Source organism: Stegostoma tigrinum, chromosome 17 (genome assembly GCF_030684315.1).
Source record: "Stegostoma tigrinum isolate sSteTig4 chromosome 17, sSteTig4.hap1, whole genome shotgun sequence".
In the NCBI taxonomy this organism is placed as follows: domain Eukaryota; kingdom Metazoa; phylum Chordata; class Chondrichthyes; order Orectolobiformes; family Stegostomatidae; genus Stegostoma; species Stegostoma tigrinum.
Window position 1 is genome coordinate 19,267,118 of NC_081370.1, and position 22,307 is coordinate 19,289,424.

Genomic DNA, 22,307 nt, shown 5'->3' on the forward strand with positions numbered 1-22,307 from the left:
TGATGTTGGGTGTAGCTGAGTAGTTTTATTAATTGCTATTATTTTTACCCTGGTGTAGAAGATTTAAGAATAACTTGTCAATGTTATTACTCCCTTGAACAGCTGCATGAAGCTGTGCGAACTGTGTGCTTATGATTTAACCCATGAATCCCTTTGAGGTACGGTAGCGTAAGGGACTATGGTGTAATCAGTACTCTGAACTAATGATTCAAAAACATGAAGTCAGTGTCTACAATGTCAGCTGTTGCATTTAAATTTGGTTAATTAAATAAAACCTGGATTAAAATGTTAGTATGAGTATTGGAAATAATAACATTGTAGGATTGCTCTATCACTGATTTCTGCTGTCATTTAGCATGATAGTTGGATTGCTAATCCTATAATTGCATACGCATATATTTTGATTTCTGTTTCTTGAGCTTGTGCTTAGTTGTTTTTTTTTGCTTTAAGAGCTGGACGTGCTAACAGGCTGAAGGACCAGGATAAAATCGCAGCCAACTACCATCTGCAATTTGGCAGAAGCATGTTAGAAGTGAATTACGTGCAAAGTTATCTGTAACAACATATTGCACTCTGAACTGTTAAATCTGTCTGATATTTTCAATTAACCTGAATCCGTGCTATTTAATCTCAGATGTCCTTTTTTTTCAAGGACCACAATTTCCCCTCCACAGTGATCAAAAATGCCCTCAACCATGTCTCAGGCATTTCCCACAACTCATCTCTCACACCCACTACCCGCAATAATAACCAAAACGGAATCCCCCTTGTCTAAACGTACCACCATCAAACTTCCTAATCCAATGCGTCCTCCTCCGACATTTCCGCCATCTGCAATCTGATCCCACTACCAAAGACTCTCTTTATGTGCTTTCAGGAGGGATCACTCTCTCTGTGACTGCCTTGTCTGCTCCATTCTCCCCTCTAGCCCAACCACCCCCGGCCGAAGCAAGTGCTACACCTGCTCCTTTACCCACCCCCTCCTCACCCCCATCCAGGGCCTAAGAAGACCTTCAACATCAAACAGATGTTCACCTGCACATCTGCTAATGTAATATGCTGTATCTGCTGTTCCCGTTGTGGTGTCCTGTACGCCTGGGAAACGAAGCGGAGGCTTGGAGACCACTTAGCAGAATACCTAAGCTCAGTTCGCAACAAACAACTACACCTCCCAGTCACGAACCATTTCAGCTGTGTTTGCCCCCGCGCCCCCCACACTCACAACGACATGTCCATCCTGGGCCTCCTGCTTTGCCATAGTGACGCCACCTGAAAGATGCTGGAACAGCATCTCATTTCGCTTGGAACCCTGCAGCCCGAGGGTATCAATGTGGACTTAAAAATCTCCCCTCTCCTGACTGCATCCCAAAACCAGCCCAACTAGTCCCCGCCTCCCTAGCCATTCCTCCCACCTCAAGCCCCCACCCCCATCTCCTACCCACTAACCTCATCCCGCCTCCTTGACCTGCTTGTCCTCCCTGGGCCGACGTATCCCCTCCCTAACTCCCTACCTAGATTCACCTTTACTGGTTCCATCCCTGCCTCTTTGACCTGTCTGTCTCCTTTATCCATCTTCTATCCGCCTTCCCCTGTCTCCCTATTTATTTCAGAATCCCCTTCACCTCACCCTTTCTGAAGAAGTGTCTCGACCCAAAATGTCAGTTTATCTGCTCCTTTGATGCTGCTTGGCATGCTGTGTTCATCCAGCTTCACACCACGTTATCTCAGATTCTCTAGCATCAGCAGCTCCTACTATCTCTATTTAATCTGTGTTACATTGTCAGTAACACAAAAAATATGACATGGTCACAGTGGTGAGATTTTCTTTAAGAAACATGCTGCTGTGTGAGCCTGGAAACTACAAGGGCCTCAGACAAGACTTGAAGCAGCGTTGAAGTTGCATCTGCACAGGAACCCCAGAAAATAAAAATCACTTGATAAGTAGTGAATACATAATTTGTGAAAAAAATCAAAGGAAAGTCAACTTGCAGCTGAAACAGCACAGGGCAGATTTAAAAAACTTCAGGAGCAACGTTGCTGAATCTTCTCATGGTGTGTCCATACAGTAGAAAGACTACTATAAATCCCCTAGAAATCAGTAGGCTTTGCAAAAGACTGGGAGCATCAGAAAGATGACAACTAAACCCATGGGCGTGAGTCAGAAAAGATTCGATCTGAGTTTAGGCTCTTCAAATAATAATGAAGCTATGCTTTTTAGATTTAGCTCTTGCAGAACTTCTGTCTGTCATTCTATTTTTTTCTCTTTTGATTTTCTTTTGCTCTTTTTCCTTTTTGGTGAGTGCGGTCCCCTTCCTGGGCAGGGTGTTTTCACAGCAACCTGAGCAGTCTCCTTCCTTGAGTATCAGCAGCGGTGGGATTGCTCTCCTTTCCAGAGGTCAGCACCGGCAGGTTCCTTTGAAGTAGTGGTTCTGGAAGGTGGCGGTGGCAGCAGCATAAGCCAAAACAATGCACAGGCTGCTTCAGCACATTAGACCTAGTGTTGGATTTGAGCCCAGTTTGGGACCCAGCAGCTTCAGTGGTGGCTGCATGGCTGAAATCTGCCCAGTGTGGGCTCATTGGCGGCGACAACCAGTGGATGCAGGATGGAACTGAAGAGTGACGACATTCTTCCAGCAGTGGTGACTCGGCTCCTTGATATGGCTGGGCCCGGGCACCTGATGACAGTGGCATTGTGGCATTATGTGAAGACCCCAGTGTTTGCAGACTGAGGGATGGATCTCTCTTCCTGCCAGCAAGGACTCATGGCAGATGTGGGGTTGTGATCTGGATATTTCCTTTTGGTGGTTCTTTTATTTCTGCTTCTGTTTTAATCCTATCTTTTGTATTCTAAGATGGCGCTAGAGAGTGGCGAATTTATACACTTTTCATTGTACTCCTGTATTGCTGCACTCGAGTACACATGACAATAAAAATCTAAATAAGGGAGCTGTGAAAATAAAGATAGCTACTGTAAATAAGGTTGTTGCACAGTCACCATTTCAAAATGACAAGGGAAATGTGGATACGCTATGGGAAATGCAGGTAAATTGGCTTCATGTGCAAGTGAAGTTTGAAATTCAGCGCCTAAAGCTGATGTCTTGTGGGCAACAGCCACAGGATCAATAGAACTGTTTGCCAGTTGGTGTTGTGATAAGGGTAAGAAGTGTGATTTTTACAGGCTGAGTAAATAATAGACATCAAAGGTCTCAATAAATCTCTCAGACCTTTACAGATAGACCTCTTGGTGAAAAAGAACATTTGTGATATTGGCACATTGCTAAAAGATGGCAGAAAATATAAAATGATGCAGTCAGAAAATAGCACCTGCGAGCATGAGGTACAGTTATCAGTAGTTGAGACGCTACTGATAAGAAAGCAGGTAATGGAGAAAGTGCAGTTTGTTACATATACCGTCAAACCATCCTGCAATCTTTGTAAGCTGCAGCATGAAAGGACACTTGGCTCCAAAGATATATCCAGAGCCTACAATTGGATGCAGCCAAAAAAAAATTATGCATAACAAGTTGGAGTGCACCAGCAACCTGCATAAACACCAGCTATTACGATCCCAGCTGATGATACTGCTTGACAAGTCAAATCCTATTATGAAACATGATTTGATATACCATGTGTTAAATTATTTTTGTTTCGTTAGTTAACGTGGTGGTTTGTTTAATGACAGCTTTTTCCCCCGCTGCTTTCAGACTTATCAATGACCTGTTCATATATTAGGGTTGGTTTTTCTTTGCACCTCCTCTGTAGCTGTAACAATATGCTCTGCATTCTGTTCTATTACCCTGCTGTACTTATGTAAGGTATTATTTGTCTAGTTTGCGTTCAAAACAACACTGTATCTTTGTATGAAGGGTCTAGGCCCGAAACATCAGCTTTTGTGCTCCTGAGATGCTGCTGGGCCTGATGTGTTCATCCAGCCTCACATTTTATTACACTGTGTCTTTGTACGTGTGATATAGTAAATCAGATCAGAATCATATAGCACAGATGTCTTTTAAATGTTGTAATTGTACTTGCCTCTGCCACTACTTCTGGCAGCTTGTTCTACACATGTATCACCCTGTGCATGAAAAAAGTGCCCCTCAGGTCCCTTTTTATACCTTTACCCCCTCGCCTTAAACCTATGCCCTCTAATTTTGAACTCCCCCACTCTGGGGGAAAAGACCTTGGCTATTCGCATTATTTATGCCCCTCAGATTTTATAGACTTCTGTAAGATCACCCTTCAGCCTTCTTGGTAACATCCTTCTAAATCTTTTTTGCACTATTTCAGTTTAATGCCATCCTTCCTATAGCAGGATGACCAGAATTGTACACAAAACTCCAACTGTGGTCTTAACAATGTCTTGTACAGTTGTAACCTGACATTCCAAACTTGTATATTCAATGCTTTTGACTGATAAAGGCAAACATCTTCACCACCTTGGCTACTTGTGATGCCACTTTCAAGGAACAGTGTATTTGCACCCCTAGATCTTTTTGTTCTAGAACACTCCCCATGGCCCAATCTTTAACTGTGAAAGTCCTGTCCTGGTTTGCCTTAATGAAAAGGAATATCTCACATTTATCTGAATTAAACTCCATCTACCATTCCTCAGCCCACTGATCCAATTCATCATGATCCACTTGTACTCTTAGATAAACAACTTCTCTGCCAACTATACCTTCAGTTGTGGTGTCAATGAAACTTTTGCATGAGGATGTAGTTGTTCTTTAACAACAGTAAGTAATTTTTTTGCTCTAAAGTGAGGAAACAAACCAAGCAAATAATTAAAAAGATTTTAACGCAAACATTAACACGAAGTTTCAATTTGTTTCCCAACACAATCCATTCTTAACTGACTCTTTCCGTTTGCTGTTTTTTTGAAATGAAGAGAGCATTTTATGATTGTTCTACAAGTCTGATGGCTTAAACAATTCAATTCTAACAACCTGAAGATTTTTATCCTAAAATGTGAGGCTGGATGAACACAGCAGGCCAAGCAGCATCTCAGGAGCACAAAAGCTGACGTTTCGGGCCTAGACCCTTCATCAGAGAGGGGGATGGGGGGAGGGAACTGGAATAAATAGGGAGAGAGGGGGAGGCGGACCGAAGATGGAGAGTAAAGAAGATAGGTGGAGAGAGTGTAGGTGGGGAGGTAGGGAGGGGATAGGTCAGTCCAGGGAAGACGGACAGGTCAAGGAGGTGGGATGAGGTTAGTAGGTAGCGGGGGGTGCGGCTTGGGGTGGGAGGAAGGGATGGGTGAGAGGAAGAACCGGTTAGGGAGGCAGAGACAGGTTGGACTGGTTTTGGGATGCAGTGGGTGAGGGGGAAGAGCTGGGCTGGTTGTGTGGTGCAGTGGGGGGAGGGGACGAACTGGGCTGGTTGAGGGATGCAGTAGGGGAAGGGGAGATTTTGAAACTGGTGAAGTCCACATTGATACCATATGGCTGCAGGGTTCCCAGGCGGAATATGAGTTGCTGTTCCTGCAACCTTCGGGTGGCATCATTGTGGCAGTGCAGGAGGCCCATGATGGACATGTCATCAAGAGAATGGGAGGGGGAGTGGAAATGGTTTGCGACTGGGAGGTGCAGTTGTTTGTTGCGAACTGAGCGGAGGTGTTCTGCAAAGCAGTCCCCAAGCCTCCGCTTGGTTTCCCCAATGTAGAGGAAGCCACACCGGGTACAGTGGATGCAGTATACCACATTGGCAGATGTGCAGGTGAACCTCTGCTTGATGTGGAATGTCATCTTGGGGCCTGGGATGGGGGTGAGGGAGGAGGTGTGGGGACAAGTGTAGCATTTCCTGCGGTTGCAGGGGAAGGTGCCGGGTGTGGTGGGGTTGGAGGGCAGTGTGGAGCGAGCAAGGGAGTCACGGAGAGAGTGGTCTCTCCGGAAAGCAGACAGGGGAGGGGATGGAAAAATGTCTTGGGTGGTGGGGTCAGATTGTAAATGGCGGAAGTGTCGGAGGATAATGCGTTGTATCCGGAGGTTGGTAGGGTGGTGTGTGAGAACGAGGGGGATCCTCTTGGGGCGGTTGTGGCGGGGGCGGGGTGTGAGGGATGTGTCGCGGGAAATGCGGGAGACGCGGTCAAGGGCGTTCTCGATCACCGTGGGGGGAAAGTTGCGGTCCTTAAAGAACTTGGACATCTGGGATGTGCGGGAGTGGAATGTCTTGTCGTGGGAGCAGATGCGGCGGAAGCGGAGGCGGCGGAATTTCTCCACCTATCTGGACTCCATTTTCTCCCCTTTAGTCCAGGAACTCCCCACCTACGTCCGTGACACCACCCACGCCCTCCACCTCCTCCAGGACTTCCAATTCCCTGGCCCCCAACACCTCATATTCACCATGGACGTCCAGTCCCTGTACACCTGCATTCCGCATGGAGATGGCCTCAAGGCCCTCCGCTTCTTCCTGTCCCGCAGGCCCGACCAGTCCCCCTCCACCGACACTCTCATCCGCCTAGCTGAACTCGTCCTCACACTCAACAACTTCTCTTTTGACTCCTCCCACTTCCTACAGACTAAGGGGGTGGCCATGGGCACCCGCATGGGCCCCAGCTATGCCTGCCTCTTTGTAGGTTACGTGGAACAGTCCCTCTTCCGCACCTACACAGGCCCCAAAGCCCACCTCTTCCTCCGGTACATTGATGACTGTATCGGCGCCGCCTCTTGCTCCCCAGAGGAGCTCGAACAGTTCATCCACTTCACCAACACCTTCCACCCCAACCTTCAGTTCACCTGGGCCATCTCCAGCACATCCCTCACCTTCCTGGACCTCTCAGTCTCCATCTCAGGCAACCAGCTTGTAACTGATGTCCATTTCAAGCCCACCGACTCCCACAGCTACCTAGAATACACCTCCTCCCACCCACCCTCCTGCAAAAATTCCATCCCCTATTCCCAATTCCTCCGCCTCCGCCGCATCTGCTCCCACGACAAGACATTCTACTCCCGCACATCCCAGATGTCCAAGTTCTTTAAGGACCGCAACTTTCCCCCCACGGTGATCGAGAACGCCCTTGACCGCGTCTCCCGCATTTCCCGCGACACATCCCTGACACCCCGCCCCCGCCACAACCGCCCCAAGAGGATCCCCTCGTTCTCACACACCACCCTACCAACCTCCGGATACAACGCATTATCCTCCGACACTTCCGCCATTTACAATCTGACCCCACCACCCAAGACATTTTTCCATCCCCTCCCCTGTCTGCTTTCCGGAGAGACCACTCTCTCCGTGACTCCCTTGTTCGCTCCACACTGCCCTCCAACCCCACCACACCCGGCACCTTCCCCTGCAACCGCAGGAAATGCTACACTTGTCCCCACACCTCCTCCCTCACCCCCATCTCAGGCCCCAAGATGACATTCCACATCAAGCAGAGGTTCACCTGCACATCTGCCAATGTGGTATACTGCATCCACTGTACCCGGTGTGGCTTCCTCTACATTGGGGAAACCAAGCGTAGGCTTGGGGACCGCTTTGCAGAACACCTCCGCTCAGTTCGCAAAAAACAACTGCACCTCCCAGTCGCAAACCATTTCCACTCCCCCTCCCATTCTCTTGATGACATGTCCATCATGGGCCTCCTGCACTGCCACAATGATGCCACCCGAAGGTTGCAGGAACAGCAACTCATATTCCGCCTGGGAACCCTGCAGCCATATGGTATCAATGTGGACTTCACCAGTTTCAAAATCTCCCCTTCCCCTACTGCATCCCTCAACCAGCCCAGTTCGTCCCCTCCCCCCACTGCACCACACAACCAGCCCAGCTCTTCCCCCTCACCCACTGCATCCCAAAACCAGTCCAACCTGTCTCTGCCTCCCTAACCGGTTCTTCCTCTCACCCATCCCTTCCTCCCACCCTAAGCCGCACCCCCCGCTACCTACTAACCTCATCCCACCTCCTTGACCTGTCCGTCTTCCCTGGACTGACCTATCCCCTCCCTACCTCCCCACCTACACTCTCTCCACCTATCTTCTTTATTCTCCATCTTCGGTCCGCCTCCCCCTCTCTCCCTATTTATTCCAGTTCCCTCCCCCCATCCCCCTCTCTGATGAAGGGTCTAGGCCCGAAACGTCAGCTTTTGTGCTCCTGAGATGCTGCTTGGCCTGCTGTGTTCATCCAGCCTCACATTTTATTATCTTGGAATCTCCAGCATCTGCAGTTCCCATTATCTCTGATTTTTATCCTAAACTCTCTGGCTTTGACTTCACAAACTACTCAAAAAAAATACTGTCACTACAGTAACGTCTTTCCTCTGAAGCGAGCTGAGCTAAACCCTGCTAAGAGAGAAAGTAAAAACGTGCTTCTGAACTTAACTTTTACTTCTGCTCAACTAAAATACTGGTGTTTCTGGCTCTGAAATTTAAAAGTAGTTTTATGTATCTCCAGTGCCTGCCGTAGACCCAAAAATGTAGATATCTTATTCCGTTATCCCGTGGTCACGGTTCTCCCCATGCCTTTGATTGCAATCACATGTCTTCTTAGAACTTGCTTTATTCCGTAAGCAATTAGGGAAACTGCAATATTTTATACATTCAGAATCAAATACAGCTTAGCACAAATTAAATACTCAGTCTTAATTTAATCTTCTTTTGCACACTGAGACTGTTTTAGTCTCTGACAACCTATGGTTCTCAATTTCTCTTGGTTGAAGGGTCCCTTTTCTAGATGACAATGTTTTTTCTGTCTACATCAATATTGTAATAATGTGAAAGTTGTACATGCAAAAAGTGTTTTGATAATGGTTTAAAGATGACAGGTTTTTCAGATACAGCCATTTTTGAGATGGTTGTGCTTGCTGCTCATGGCAGTGTCTGTGTATTTGCGTTTGATGTTTGACAATGACACTTCATAAACTATTCACTTGTTGCCAATGAGGCCTGTACTACACCTTTATTGCTGCCATAACAATGAAATGATGCTTCACAAATCTACATTATTTGGTGATTCTGGATACTTTGCAGCAATGGGTGACCAAACTGGGGTCTCATAGATTTCTGAAACTGATTTTGGTGGGCAGTTTCATCAGCTCCTTTTACTGTTTTTCCTCTTGGGCAAGACGGTGACAAAGCAAATAGGGAAAAACTGTTCTCTAGCAGTTGTGTGTATCTAAAATGAACACCGCACTACTGTGCCCATGTTGCAATATGAAATAAGATCCTTTATTTCCAACATTCGACTGCCTGTCTGCACCCAGCAACTCATCAGTGGCAGGAGCCCATTTGAATTTTCATTTCTCAGCTGACTTCTTAAATCTTAAATTTCTTAACTACTGTGACCTGGTTACGCACTTTGAATATGATTATGTTGCCCCCTTATATTGATAAATTTGTGTATTTAGCAGGTCAAAGATGTCGGCAGAGCATGTAAGTTTGGCAATCCTTATTGGTCAAAGTGTTGTCAGTTAATGCAAGATAATGCGCTAAAAGACATCTGAGAATTATAGAGCTCAGAAACTAGAACTCTGCAAGATTGCCAATGTACCTCTGTGAAACAACAATTTTTAATGTTCTTCACCAATTTGAGTATAGCTTTGCAAACAGTTGCAAATTGACAAGTTTTGACTTACAAGATTTCCAGCTGTGACAGCTGCATTTAACACAGTATGCAATTTTGGTAGCATTCTTTTTGAACCCAAGGTTCAGCAATGCGGCACACAATGCTCTTATCCTTGTAACAGCAACACTCCTATTGCCTAGCACAGTGGCAGTAATATATGCAAATAGTACAAAATTTTCCTATTTAAGCAATTTGGATTCCATGAAATTATTCACTAGCTTTTTCTAAACTGGTTGTTTTGGTCATGCCTTTTCTTAAAAAAAATCTAAAAAATTTTGCTTTGGAAAAGTAGCGACTCAACTAATAAATGTGTTGCATGATCAGCATTGATAATTCCATTGAAGTGAATTACAAACTGCTCATATTCAAGAAGCTTTTTTTTGGGAATTGACATTTATATCTGCATTGAGTGACTCTTGATTGTTGGTTCAAGTCCTATTCCATTTATGAAGTAAAGTAATAATATGGCCATTGAATCCATCATTTCTCTGCCAACTATCTTCAAAAGCAGCTGATTTCATTTCTCCTCCTTTCTCCAGAATATTGCATGTTTTTTCCTCCATAAATGATTATTCAATTCGCCTTTGAAAGCCACCACAATCTTAGGCTGTGCATTCCAGATCCTGACCGCTTCTAATGTTGAAGATAACAAAGTGTGAAGCTGGATGATCACAGCAGGCCAAGCAGCATCTCAGGAGCACAAAAGCTGACGTTTCGGGCCTAGACCCTTCTTCAGAGAGGGGGATGGGGAGAGGGTTCTGGACTAAATGGGGAGAGAGGGGGAGGCCCCCCCCCCCACCCTTACTCTCCTCTCCACCTATCTTCTTTTCTCTCCATCTTCGGTCCGCCTCCGCCCCTCTCCCTATTTATTCCAGAACCCTCTCCCCATCCCCCACTCTGATGAAGGGTCTAGGCCTGAAACGTTAGCTTTTGTGCTCCTGAGATGCTGCTTGGCCTGCTGTGTTCATCCAGCTTCACACTTTGTTATCTTGGATTCTCCAGCATCTGCAGTTCCCATTACCTCTAATGTTGAAGAGTTTTGTTCCTGTTGCTTTCGGTTCTAGATATTTTCAGAGTAAACTTGTTAAGAGATGTCATTGCGCACCTCTGGAGCATGTGGGCCTTGAATGCAGATCTCCCGGCTCAGAGATAAGAGCATTATTACTGCACAACAAAAGCCTTTTGCCTTTCGTTCTGTTGCCAGCCAAACTTAATTGGTGTCCTCTGGCTCTCAATCTTTCCACCAGCGGGACCAGTTCATCTATCTACTTTATCCAGACACCCCCTTGGTTTCACACATCCCTTCTCCATTTAGTCTGTGTAACTGAAGTCCATCATGTGAATCATGGTATAATCGATCACATCAGAACATGGGAATGGGAGTAGGCCATTCAGCTCCTTAAGACTATTCCACCATTCAGTATGATCTTGGCTGATCTGTGGCCTAATTTTATGCACCTACCTTTGGTTCATATCCCTCAATATCTTTGCTGAACAAAAGTATATCTATCTCAGATTTAAAATTGCCACCTGATCTTGCATCCACTGCAGCATGTGGAGGAGAGTTCCAAACCTCTGCCACCCTTAGTGTGTAGAAGTGCTTTTTAACGTCTCATCTGAACAGCCTGTCCCTAATTGTAGAATCCCCAACTAGTTGAAATAGTTTATCTACTCTCTGACATCAATTATTGAGAAGACAGCAGCGAAGAATGAACATTTGAAGCAACAGGTCTGAGATACAAAGTGTTGTATTTGACAATTTATTGTGTGCAGAAGTAAGTAGTGTTATTTTATGTAAAGAACTATTGAACTCTGCTTAGAGATAAGGAGCAAGCAGTCACAGGGACACTCATCCACTCTAATGCCTCACATTCTTTTTGATGTGTGAAGTCTAGACTTGGAGACAAACTCCAGTTTAGACCAAGTCAGCTTTTTATAAATGTTCTTAATAATTATCTTGTTTTTCAGTCTGCTTCTGGACCCTTTTAGAATTCTATCCTTTGGTTTTATGTTGCATCCTCATTCATTTCACCAAAATGTCACTTTGCATCAAATTTAATTGTCAAATATCGGTCCATTCCATCAATCTTTGTTCTCCTGCATTTTAATCACATTTCCTAATGCTTTCAATTCTTGTATTGTCGTCAAGTTTTAAAATTGTGCCCTATGGATGCAAGTCCAGGTAACGAATATATAGCCAAGCAACAATCTTAACATTAACCTGTGGGTACCTCCACCATATACCTTTCTCATCTTTGTGGAAAAAGAATGTGATTCTTTACTATCGTCTGTTTTCTGTCACTCAGCTGACTTGTTGATGGACAGGCACTGTCATTTTTTTTAATCCATGGCTTTTAACTTTGCTGACAAGCTTATTATGTAGCATAAAATCGAGATTGCCACTCAAATATAGTACTGATTATCTTTCAGAGGACCCATTAATTGGAGACTCATTCTGCTCTCTTAGCTGAATGTAAAAGATCTCAAGGCAGTACTTTGAAGACGACCTGCGTCCAAGCCAATGTTTTCCCTCAATCAGCATCAACTAAACATACTATCAGGTTAGCACCTTACTGTGTCGTGGAAATTGTTGTAAATCAACTCGATCATTGCAATTCCTACGTTAGAATAATGACTACACTTCAAAACACTATAAAATGTATTGCATTGTCTGGTGATCATGTGATATGTGTTAGAAAATGCAAACCCTTCTTTACCCTTGCAAAATTCATAATTTTACTTGTCATTCAAAGGTGGTATGACCTTCACTTTTTATGCTGCATCTTTCCTTGCAATCCCTTTTTATATTTCTGTGGCAGCTGGAAGAATTATCTTCACATTAACACTATTGGCTTTCTTGCTTTCATCAATTAGGAATGAAGTTAAGAATGCTTTTAGGACCTTTTCCGAAATGAATGTTAACTTTTCTATTTGAGTTTTATGGTTTTTTTTTGGCAATCAAAACATTTTTACACTGTCTTTGAATTTGAGTTATTTCGTGAGGTGTTTCCTAAAGCTTTTTGGGTTTCTTTCATCTGTTGAAAAAAAATTATAAGCACCCATCATGTTGCTGTTTAGCACAGAACTCTAAAACAAAATTACTACTTGTTAGTCTCAGAGCTACCCATGGCTTCAGCTGAAGTACTTGCAGTGGCCAGATTGGTTAGTTTTGTACACTTTTCTGTTTTAAAGTAATTTACTTATACACTATCTAACTTTGAAAGCTGCTGTGAAAATCTGGCCTTCCCATGGAAGGCTAACTTGTCTTCCCTTTGAGATGACCAGAAGCAACATGCTTTATTTTACTGTACATTCCCCAGATGCACAGCAGCAATTTAAGCTCTGAGCGTACAGTTTCATTCCCCCTCATCAATAGACTAAGGCTGACTAAAGTTTAGAACCTCTAGATTATCTAAATCTTCTGAATCATGCTCTAGCTGAGATTTTTAGATAATTTACATGTTCTAAATTGTGTTTTAATGCATCTGCCTGCCGTGGCCGACCCATTGTCTCCGCCTGCTCCTGCCCCACCGAACTCGTCTCCACCTATCTGGAATCCATTTTCTCCCCCCTTGGTCCTGGAACTCTCTCCCTATGTCTGTGACAGCATCCATGCCCTCCACCTCCTCCAAAACTTGCAATTCCCCGGTCCCCAACACCTCATTTTCACTATGGACACCCAGTCCCTATACACCTGCGTTCCACATGCCGATGGCCTAAAGGCCTTCCACTTCTTCCTGTCCCGCAGTCCCGACCAATCCCTGTCCACCGACACCCTCATCCGCCTGGCGAACTCGTCGTCAACCCCAACAACTTCTCTTTTGATTCCTCCCACTTCCTACAGACAAAGGGGGTGGCCATGGGTACCTGCATGGGCTCAAGCTACACCTGCCTCTTTGTAGGTTACGTGGACAAATCCCTCTTCCGTACCTACACTGGCCCTAAGCCCCACCTCTTCCTCCGTTACATTGATGACTGTATTGGCGCCACCTCGTGCTCCCAAGAGGAGCTCGAACAGTTCATCAAACACATTGCACTCCAACTTCGGGTTCACCTGGACCATCTCCAACACATCCTTCACCTTCCTAAACCTCTCTGTCTCCATCTCAGGCAACCACCTAGAAACCAATATCCATTTCAAGCCCACCAACTCCCACAGCTACATAGATTACACCTCCTCCCACCCACCTTCCTGCAAAAATTCCATCCCCTATTCCCAATTCCTTCATCTCCGCTGCATCTGCACCCAGGATGAGACATTCCACTCCCGTACATCTCAGATGTCCACGTTTTTCGAGGATTGCAAGCCGCGTCCCCCTGCCCGCCGGCAGTGGTCGAGAACGCCCTTGACTGTGTCTCCTGCATTTCCTGCAACTCATCCCTCACACCCCCGTCCCTGCAATAACTGCCAAAAGAGAATCCCCCTCATCCTCACATACCACCCCACCAACCTCTGGATACAATGCATCGTCCTCCAGCACTTCTGCCATCTGTAATTCGACCCTACCACCAAAGACATTTTTCCATCCCCACCCTTGTCTGCTTTCTGGAGGGACCACTCTCTCTGTGATTCCCTTGTCTGTTCCACACTCCCCTCCAACCCCACCTCACCCGGCACATTCCCCTGCAACCACAGGAAGTGCTACACTTGCCCCCACGCCGCCTCCCTCAACCCCATCCCAGGCCCCAAGATGACTTTCCACATCAAGCAGATGTTCACATGCACATCTGCCAATGTGGTATACTGCATTCGCTGTACCTGTTGTGGCCTCCTCTACATTGGGGAAACCAAGCGGAGGCTTGGGGGCCACTTTCCAGAACACCTCCACTCGGTTTGCAATAAACAACTGCACCTCCCAGTCGTGAACCATTTCAAATCCCCCTCCCATTCCTCAGACAACATGTCCATCCTGGACCTCCTGTAGTGCCACAAGGATGCCACCCGAAGGTTGCAGGAACAGCGACTCGTATTCCGCTTGGGAACCCTGCAGCCCAATGGTATCAATGTGGATTTCACAAGCTTCAAAATCTCCCCTCCCCCTACTGGATCCCAAAACCAGCCTAGCTCATCCCTGCCTCCCTAACCTGTTCTTCCTCTCACCTATCCCCTCCTCCCCCCTCAAGCCACACCCTCATTTCCTACCTAATAATCTTTTCCCGCTCCCTTGACCTGTCCGCCCTCACTGGGCTGACATTTCCCCTCCCTACCTCCCCATCTACACTCACCTCTACTGGCTCCGTCCGCACCTCTTTAACTTGTCTGTCTCCTCTCCACCTATCTTCTCCTCTATCCATCTTCGATCCGCCTTCCCCTATCTCCGTATTTATTTCAGAACCCTCTCCCCATCCCCCTTTTCTGATGTAGGGTCTTGGCCCGAAACATCAGCTTTTGTGCTCCTAAGATGCTGCTTGGCCTGCTTTGTTCATCCAGCTCCACACTTTGTTATCTAGGACTAAATTCAAGTTAGTTACATGTGACTGGAATTTTCTCTTGGCCTTGTTTCGTTGATGGATGTCGTGCGTCAACTGGATGAGAATTATGCCAGTCATTACTGCCCTTTGCGATCTGAGATGTTTCAGTATATGCTTATAAGAGCAAAAGGCAGCCACTACAATAGCACTTTAACCCACAGACTCGGAGGTGTGCTGTTTATGACTACTGGTATTTATTGGATCCTGGGAGAGTATCAGCAGACTTGCTTTGCGCAGTACTTGCTTGTTTATAGCTCAAAATCTTAGATCAGTTTTTAGATTTGTCATAGATTCAGATTTCCAGCATGTGGGGTATTTTAGTTTTATTAACTTTCTTGCGTCCGGTTTTCTTTCTAATGGTCCATTTCAGTAAACCTATTGGGCTTATTCTTGTATGAACATGTGTTATATTTAGGATACTGCTTAGTATATTTAACCTCCAGAGGTCAGTTGCTGTCTGCTTCCAATTTGAAGTGAAACAAAATGGTAGCATTTCTCTATCATGAAGAGGAAATGTAACAGCTACTATTTTGACCTGTTGCAATACTTCTTTCTTGGGCCTCAAACACAGCTGCTGAATGAAAATATTATTTACCTGTATTTCTTTCAATCGTGAATGTTGTATTTGTTGCTTACAATGCCACCATCTTTACATCAGAAAAATGAAACCATGACTATGACCTGCAACACCTGTGGTCCTAGTTTTACTGCAGTGCTCTGTTATGCTGCCCCTCTGAACTTTTGCTTCAATGTTCTCCAGTAAGGCTAACTGCAGACTTTGGGAACAGCACCTTGTCTTTCTGCTTGTTGCATACTATGAAACCCCCACCACTGCAGCTATAACATTGATGCAACTTCAGATCTTAACCCAAGATGCTATCTTCTAGCAATGATTTAGTTTTTGGGATAGGTTCACAGCACTTCTGGTGTCTGGGGATTTGAGAACGTTGTGGGTTGGTGCTTAGGATAGGAATTTCTGTATTGATACATGCTAGAGGATGGGTCATCTGTACTCTGTCTGATAACATATCTTTAAATTCCACTTTTTTAAAAGCATTTTAATTCCACCACATTAACCATAAATACCTCTAATATTCACATTCTAATATTCTGATTTCTCATCTTATGACTGCTTTTGTGTTATGCTACAGATAAGTAATTAACCTTCTGTTCCCATTACAAGGTTGAAATTGCATTCTCCATGATGCTAGAGTTGCATCACTTTAATGTTGTTTCAGTGGAACTTTTTTGGACTTAAAATAATTCTTGATCTTCTTTACGTTAGCCCTTGAAGTTGTTAATGAATGTGATTTTAATTGTTCTGATTAATTATTCTTTAACCTTTTTTTTGCAAAAGAAATTCATAGAAACATTTCCTTATTAGTTGATAGGAAATAATTATTAAAGGAAATAAGTTCTGAAATGTAAGGACTCAAAGTAGGGACACAGTTCCTGAAAAAAATCAGCAGCGCAATTAATCACTTCTCAGATTTTTTTCTGACTTGCAGTTTTCCACTTTCCCTTCAGACAGCCGGTCTAGTTATATCATGATGATATTAACATTTTTTTTTTGAAATCATAAACCAGTTAGAAGTAGACACTTTTTAATTAGTGCAAGCCTAGAAATTAGAGCACCAAAGGAGACCTTTTTGTCCATCGTCTTTACCAGTTGGAAAAGGTAAAAGCCCAGTTCTTTCTGTATTGTCAAATATGTGTGTCGAACTGGCTCTGAATTTCTGACACACTGGAACACTTCTAATCACTGTGAATTTTGACCTTCCAGGGAGAATTAACCAGTCTCTGGATCCTTTCGAGGAAGTCCCCAACTCTGAGCTAGAGTTGGATACTTGAGAGTGTTCTGATTTACCTGGCTAATGAGTAAAAGTCAGGGAAATTAAAACTTGCTGTGAATACTGGTTAACTATGAAACAGAACTCCTACTCACCACTGGACCTCCGGTCATTCTTATCACCTCCTACCTATCATTCTCCTGTCCCAAATGAACACCCAAAATAGGAATTCTGACCCAGATGGGAAGATTTGGACCATGAAACCTAAACCCTCTTTGTAGCTATTGATCTGCAGCCTTGTAGATTACAGCTTTTCAAGTGCATTTCAAAATATTTTCAGAGTGGTAAGGGTTTTTGCTTACAACACCCTTTCATGGAATAGGTTCTCAAACCCAACACCGTCTGGGTAAAAATAATTTTCTGCAACTTTTCTCTAATTCTGCTTCTGGAATTACTTTAAATCCATGCCAGTGGTTATCAAACTCTCCGCTAAAGGATATGTGTCCTTTCTATCCATTCTGTTAATGCCTGTCAATTTGATAAATCTCTGATTGATAGTCTTCCTTCAGTTTGGCCTGTTACAAAGAATAATTCCAACCTTTCTAATCTTTCCTCAGACCTAAATACTCCTTCCAAGCCAATATCATCTTAAATCTCTGTATTCTCTTTGGCATAATCATATCATTCCTGTAATGCAGTGATCAGAACGATACACATTACATGATTCGCAATACTGCAGTCTTCATGTGGTTTTATGCATTTCTGCCATAATCTCCCTGATCTTATTTTCCTCATTAGCAGAGATATATAGTGTATCTTGTAAGTCGTTTTAACCACCTCACCAACCTGTTAGCTGTGAAGATCCTTGGCATAGATTCAAGCCCTGCAGTTCCTCTGCACTTATTAATTATTTTGCATTCCCTAACCTTGTTTGTCCTCAAGTGAGTTATGTCTCACTATTCTGGATTGAACCTATTGCTGCTTTAATACCTTTAAAGTGATGAAATGGTGGTATGCACTCCAGCTGGTGTGCGACTTGAAGAACATAAGGGTGATGTATCCATGTACATGGTGTCGAAGACTTTCTAGGGGATTGAAGTTATGGGTTCAAAACTTAGGAATTGACATGTGCCAGAAGGCTAGCACGAATTTGTAGATACAGTACATTTGTGGAGAGAGTAGGTGGGATGCCATAACAATCCATCTTTTTGTGAAAGCTATTGCAGGTTTTAATCGATTTTAGTGAATGAGGGGATCCACGATTGTTCTAGTTGATTTTCTGATCAATAGAGACATGCCGGATTTTGATGGGTGGACGTTAAGGCAAGAACAGCTCAATTACAGTAAAATGTGAAAATGTTGGTGTTGGAAGATGAACATTGCCCATTTAAGCAAGAATAAACAAATTATTGCTCTGGTTCACATCAGTTCAGTGCTGAGAAAGGAGTGGAAATCTGATTGAAGGGATTTAACTGGATATAATGAGCACAGATTTGTCAAGTGACACCATATTCCTACATTCTGGAGAGGGATAAATTGTAGATAACGTAATTGGCAAGGACAGGTGATTTAAGTGTGCTGATAATTTTTGAAAGGTGGTGATGCTGGTAAATAGAATGCAGAATAGAAATAGAACTCAGTAAATTTAGTAAAAGGTAACAGTGCTACAGTTCAGAAATCAGTTATCCAGTTTGTTTTCTCATATTGTATTTTTAATCTGAAGTGCTTCAAAAACTCAGCCCTGAAAGCAGTTGTTTTCCTCCAATGCCTCACTTCATTTCTGACCCTTGACAATGAATATGCGAAAGTGATGGGACCAAACCTGACTCTCTCCTCTGCCACATGCATTCATATTTACAGCAGGCCTCACTTGGTGCCCAGCAAGAGCATTCATTGATAGAGATAATGGGGACTACAGATGCAAGACATTCCAAGATAACAAAGTGTGGAGCTGGATGAACACAGCAGGCCAAGCAACATCTTAGGAGCACAAAAGCTGACATTTCAGGCCTAGACCCTTCGTCAGAAAAGCTCTTCTGATGCAGGCTCTAGGCCAGAAACGTCAGCTTTTATGCTCCTGAGATGCTGCTTGGCCTGCTGTGTTCATCCAGCTCCACACTTTGTTATCAAGAACATTGACTTTCTTCTATATTTCCTTCAGTTTGGTAGCATCGCGGCAAGATTGTGTTTATGCATCATCATTCCAGGTAAGATTTCTGAACATGACAGAGATTGAATTTGAAATCTTTCTTGTCTCTTGCATATTTTTACATTCGGCAACCCAGTGAATAACAGTCTTGAGAGCCATCTTTGGAATGCATTTTGCAATGTCATTCTTTGCTTCTCTTCAATGCATGACATTGAGAATTTAGTGTTTGTTTTCATGACAGAGACGTTTTCTGGACCTAATCAAGACCAAGATTATGGGTACCTCTGTGCTACTGAACTCAGGACTTTGCTCAGGTCCCTTTAGTTTAGTTGTTGATGGTCTGTTTGACGGATGGACATGACCTATTTCATTAAGTTTACTTGTATTTTTGCTGTCGTGGAGACATGTATGTGACAAAGTTTTTTAAAAAAGTCTTGGGACAAATAGAAAAATTGAAATCAGAGGAATTGTAGCATACAACTGTTTTGATCATTACCAAAGGTAGACTTTTTTTTGTGATGGGATTTCACAATTGTCTTGCACTTTTATTTTTGGTATTATTTAGTAAATTGATTAGTTTAAAGATTGTAGCTTTTCTTTTTCCTAGCATGTGAGACTCAGTTCAGACTAGCATTACCTTCAACGTCATGCAGGTGTACTATCATTTGATATATTTTAGGTGGTATTCTGCAAGGTTCCATGTTTACCCTCCACAATTTTTCAAAAATTTACCATGTTTACTTACTTAGATCATCTAGTAGGAAGCTATATATCCACATTTGTCAATGATACAAAGGTAGGCCGGATTGTAAGCAATCAAAATTGCAAATATATATTACAATGTACATAATATATGCACTATAGATGTAACATTACAAATATATATTGGATTGAGACAAAACTGTACAATTAATTTCAATGTAAGCAAATGTGAGATTCACCGTTTTGATGGTGTGAAACTAGAAACTAGCGGTCCAAACTTGGTGGGCGGTTGACGATGGAAAATGAGTGGTGCAATCCAGGTATTTAGATTATTAAGATACCATGAACAGGTACAGAAAGTAATCAAAGTTGTGAATGGAATATTGGCGTTTCAATCTAGAGGGTTGGAAATAAAGTTATAGGATTCATGTTTCAGTTATGTAAAGTTCTTGTTAACTGCACCTGGCATACTGTGAACGTTTCTGGACACCTCAGTTTAGGAAGGAACTTTTAATCCTGGAGCATGCGCATTTTAGGATTACTAGCATACCTTGGAATGCAGAGAGTTAAGTCAAGAATTGGACTTGCTGGATAAAAATGCTTAAGTATTGATTTGATTGGAATTTTCAAGATGTTAGGGAGAATGATTAAAGTGAATAAGGAGAGCTGCATTCATTGTTTTAGGAGTTGGCAGAATTGTTTATAAATGAGAACCAATCCTTTCAGGAGTTAAAATAGAAAATACACTGCATAGAAGGGTACTGGAGTTGGGAATTCTCCTCTGCCAACACTAATTGGTAATTGTTCAGTTGTAAATTTTGAACCTGTGGTAGATTTTTGTTGTCCATAGGCATAAAGTGGTACAGGGCAAAGCCTGACATACGTAGTAGGTGGCAGATCTGTCAAGACATTGTTGGAAGATGGAAAAGACTTGAGAGGCTAAGGAGTTTCCTACTCCAGTGCTCTTAACAGGGGTTGGAAATAGACAGCCTTAGTCATGGCATAGACATGTCATCGGATGCTCATGTCATATGCTAGGTAGAGGGATGAAGCTGGTGGCTAGGAATTGAAGACAGTGGCTATACTGTTTCCAATAATTACTGAGCTAATTTTCTGCTGTTTGAGCAGTGAATATTTTACCGGGTTTTCTGACCATTTAGAGACAGTTGAGGTGATCTTGAGAGAGAGAGAGAGAGAGAGAGAGTGTAAGTGAAAAGGTATTGTCAACCTATATTTAAACTGATGCCATGTTTTTAAATGTCATTGAATGTCAGCTTGTAAATGAAAAAGTTCATGAGATGAAAGATGGATGCTAACAGGAAGAGAAGCCAGGATAGATATTTATGTTTCTTCTTTTTAGAGGTCTCTAGAGCATTGATTTAGTCAATTCCACGATAACTTTGTGTCATACATTTACATGGGATCTGTGGTGTTCAGCAGCAGGGTAGATAACTCAAGAATTCTCCCACAGTAGTGCAGGAAGCAAAAAAACATGGATTTTAGTTAATATCTTAATGATTGTATTAAAAATTGGAATGCACACTAAGATATAGAATGAAATTGAAGTGTTGCACACTTGAAAAACCAAATGTTTAAATACTGTTCTGCAAGAATAAGATTTTATACTTGCAAAGTGGTTTTGTTTTGGGAAAAGGTTGTTCAGTAGCAGCTTTGAATTTGTTTTGCCATTTGAGAGGAAAACGTTTCTGATTGAACAAACCTTAATATTTTCATTAGTTTTTGCAGCAAGAATCGTTTGTAAAATGTTTAACACCAAATTAGTAATTGTGATGTGTTCCTGCAAAGATTGCAACAGTGGTTCCTGTAGCAGAGTGGGTATGATGACAACTCCTGGAATCCCCTAATTATCTACAGCCATGTTCACGCTAGATGTTGCTATCAGTTTTATGCAGTAATGATGGCGAACACTGGTTTCACTGTCATCACAAGTACCAATTCTGGACCAGTGATTTTATTATAGAATGTGTTACTGTGTGAATATTACTATGGGGAAAGCTAAATATTGAATAAAACTGTTAGCATCCACTGTGTCACACCTTAAATGGTAACAGGATTGCGCTGGTGTAGTTTATCGTGTGTAAAAATGTAAACTAAGAATTGTAGGCTAACCATTTTGAAATTAACTGGTATTACATTAAAAAAATTAGATAAAAGCTTTCCTCAGTATCAAGTCGTGAAATTTAAGCTGAGATAATGGGAACTGCAGATGCTGGAGAAACTGAGATAACAAAGTGTGGAGCTGGAAGAACACAGCAGGCTAAGCAGCATCTTGGCTCAAAAGCTGACGTTTTGGGCCTAGATTCTTCATCAGAAAAGTTGCATTTCCCACAACCCATCCCTCACACCCCGTCCCTGCAATAACTGCCAAAGGAGAATCCCCCTCATCCTCATATACCATCCCGCCAACCTCCGGATACAACGCATCATCCTCTGGCACTTCCGCCATCTATAATCTGACCCCACCACCAAAGACATTTTTCCATCCCTACCCTTGTCTGCTTTCTGGAGGGACCACTCTCTCTGTGATTCCGTTGTCTGCTCCACACTCCCCTCTAACCCCACCTCACCCGGCACATTCCCCTGCAACCACAGGAAGTGCTACACTTGCC

General features: G+C 43.3%; 1 protein-coding gene across 6 annotated transcripts in view; it reads left to right on the plus strand.

Annotated features, from left to right (window-relative positions):
* The window catches only part of dagla (diacylglycerol lipase, alpha), a 319,027-nt gene that overhangs the window by 57,112 nt on the left and 239,608 nt on the right, over nucleotides 1–22,307 (plus strand). Inside the window, exon 3 of one of the 6 annotated variants that reach the window (XM_048545917.2) lies at nucleotides 11,995–12,125. The exons of the other annotated variants lie outside the window; for them this stretch is intronic. The gene's annotated coding sequence lies outside the window, so the exon portion shown is untranslated. The remainder of the gene's footprint in view (nucleotides 1–11,994; nucleotides 12,126–22,307) is intronic. 6 annotated transcript variants of the gene reach the window in all.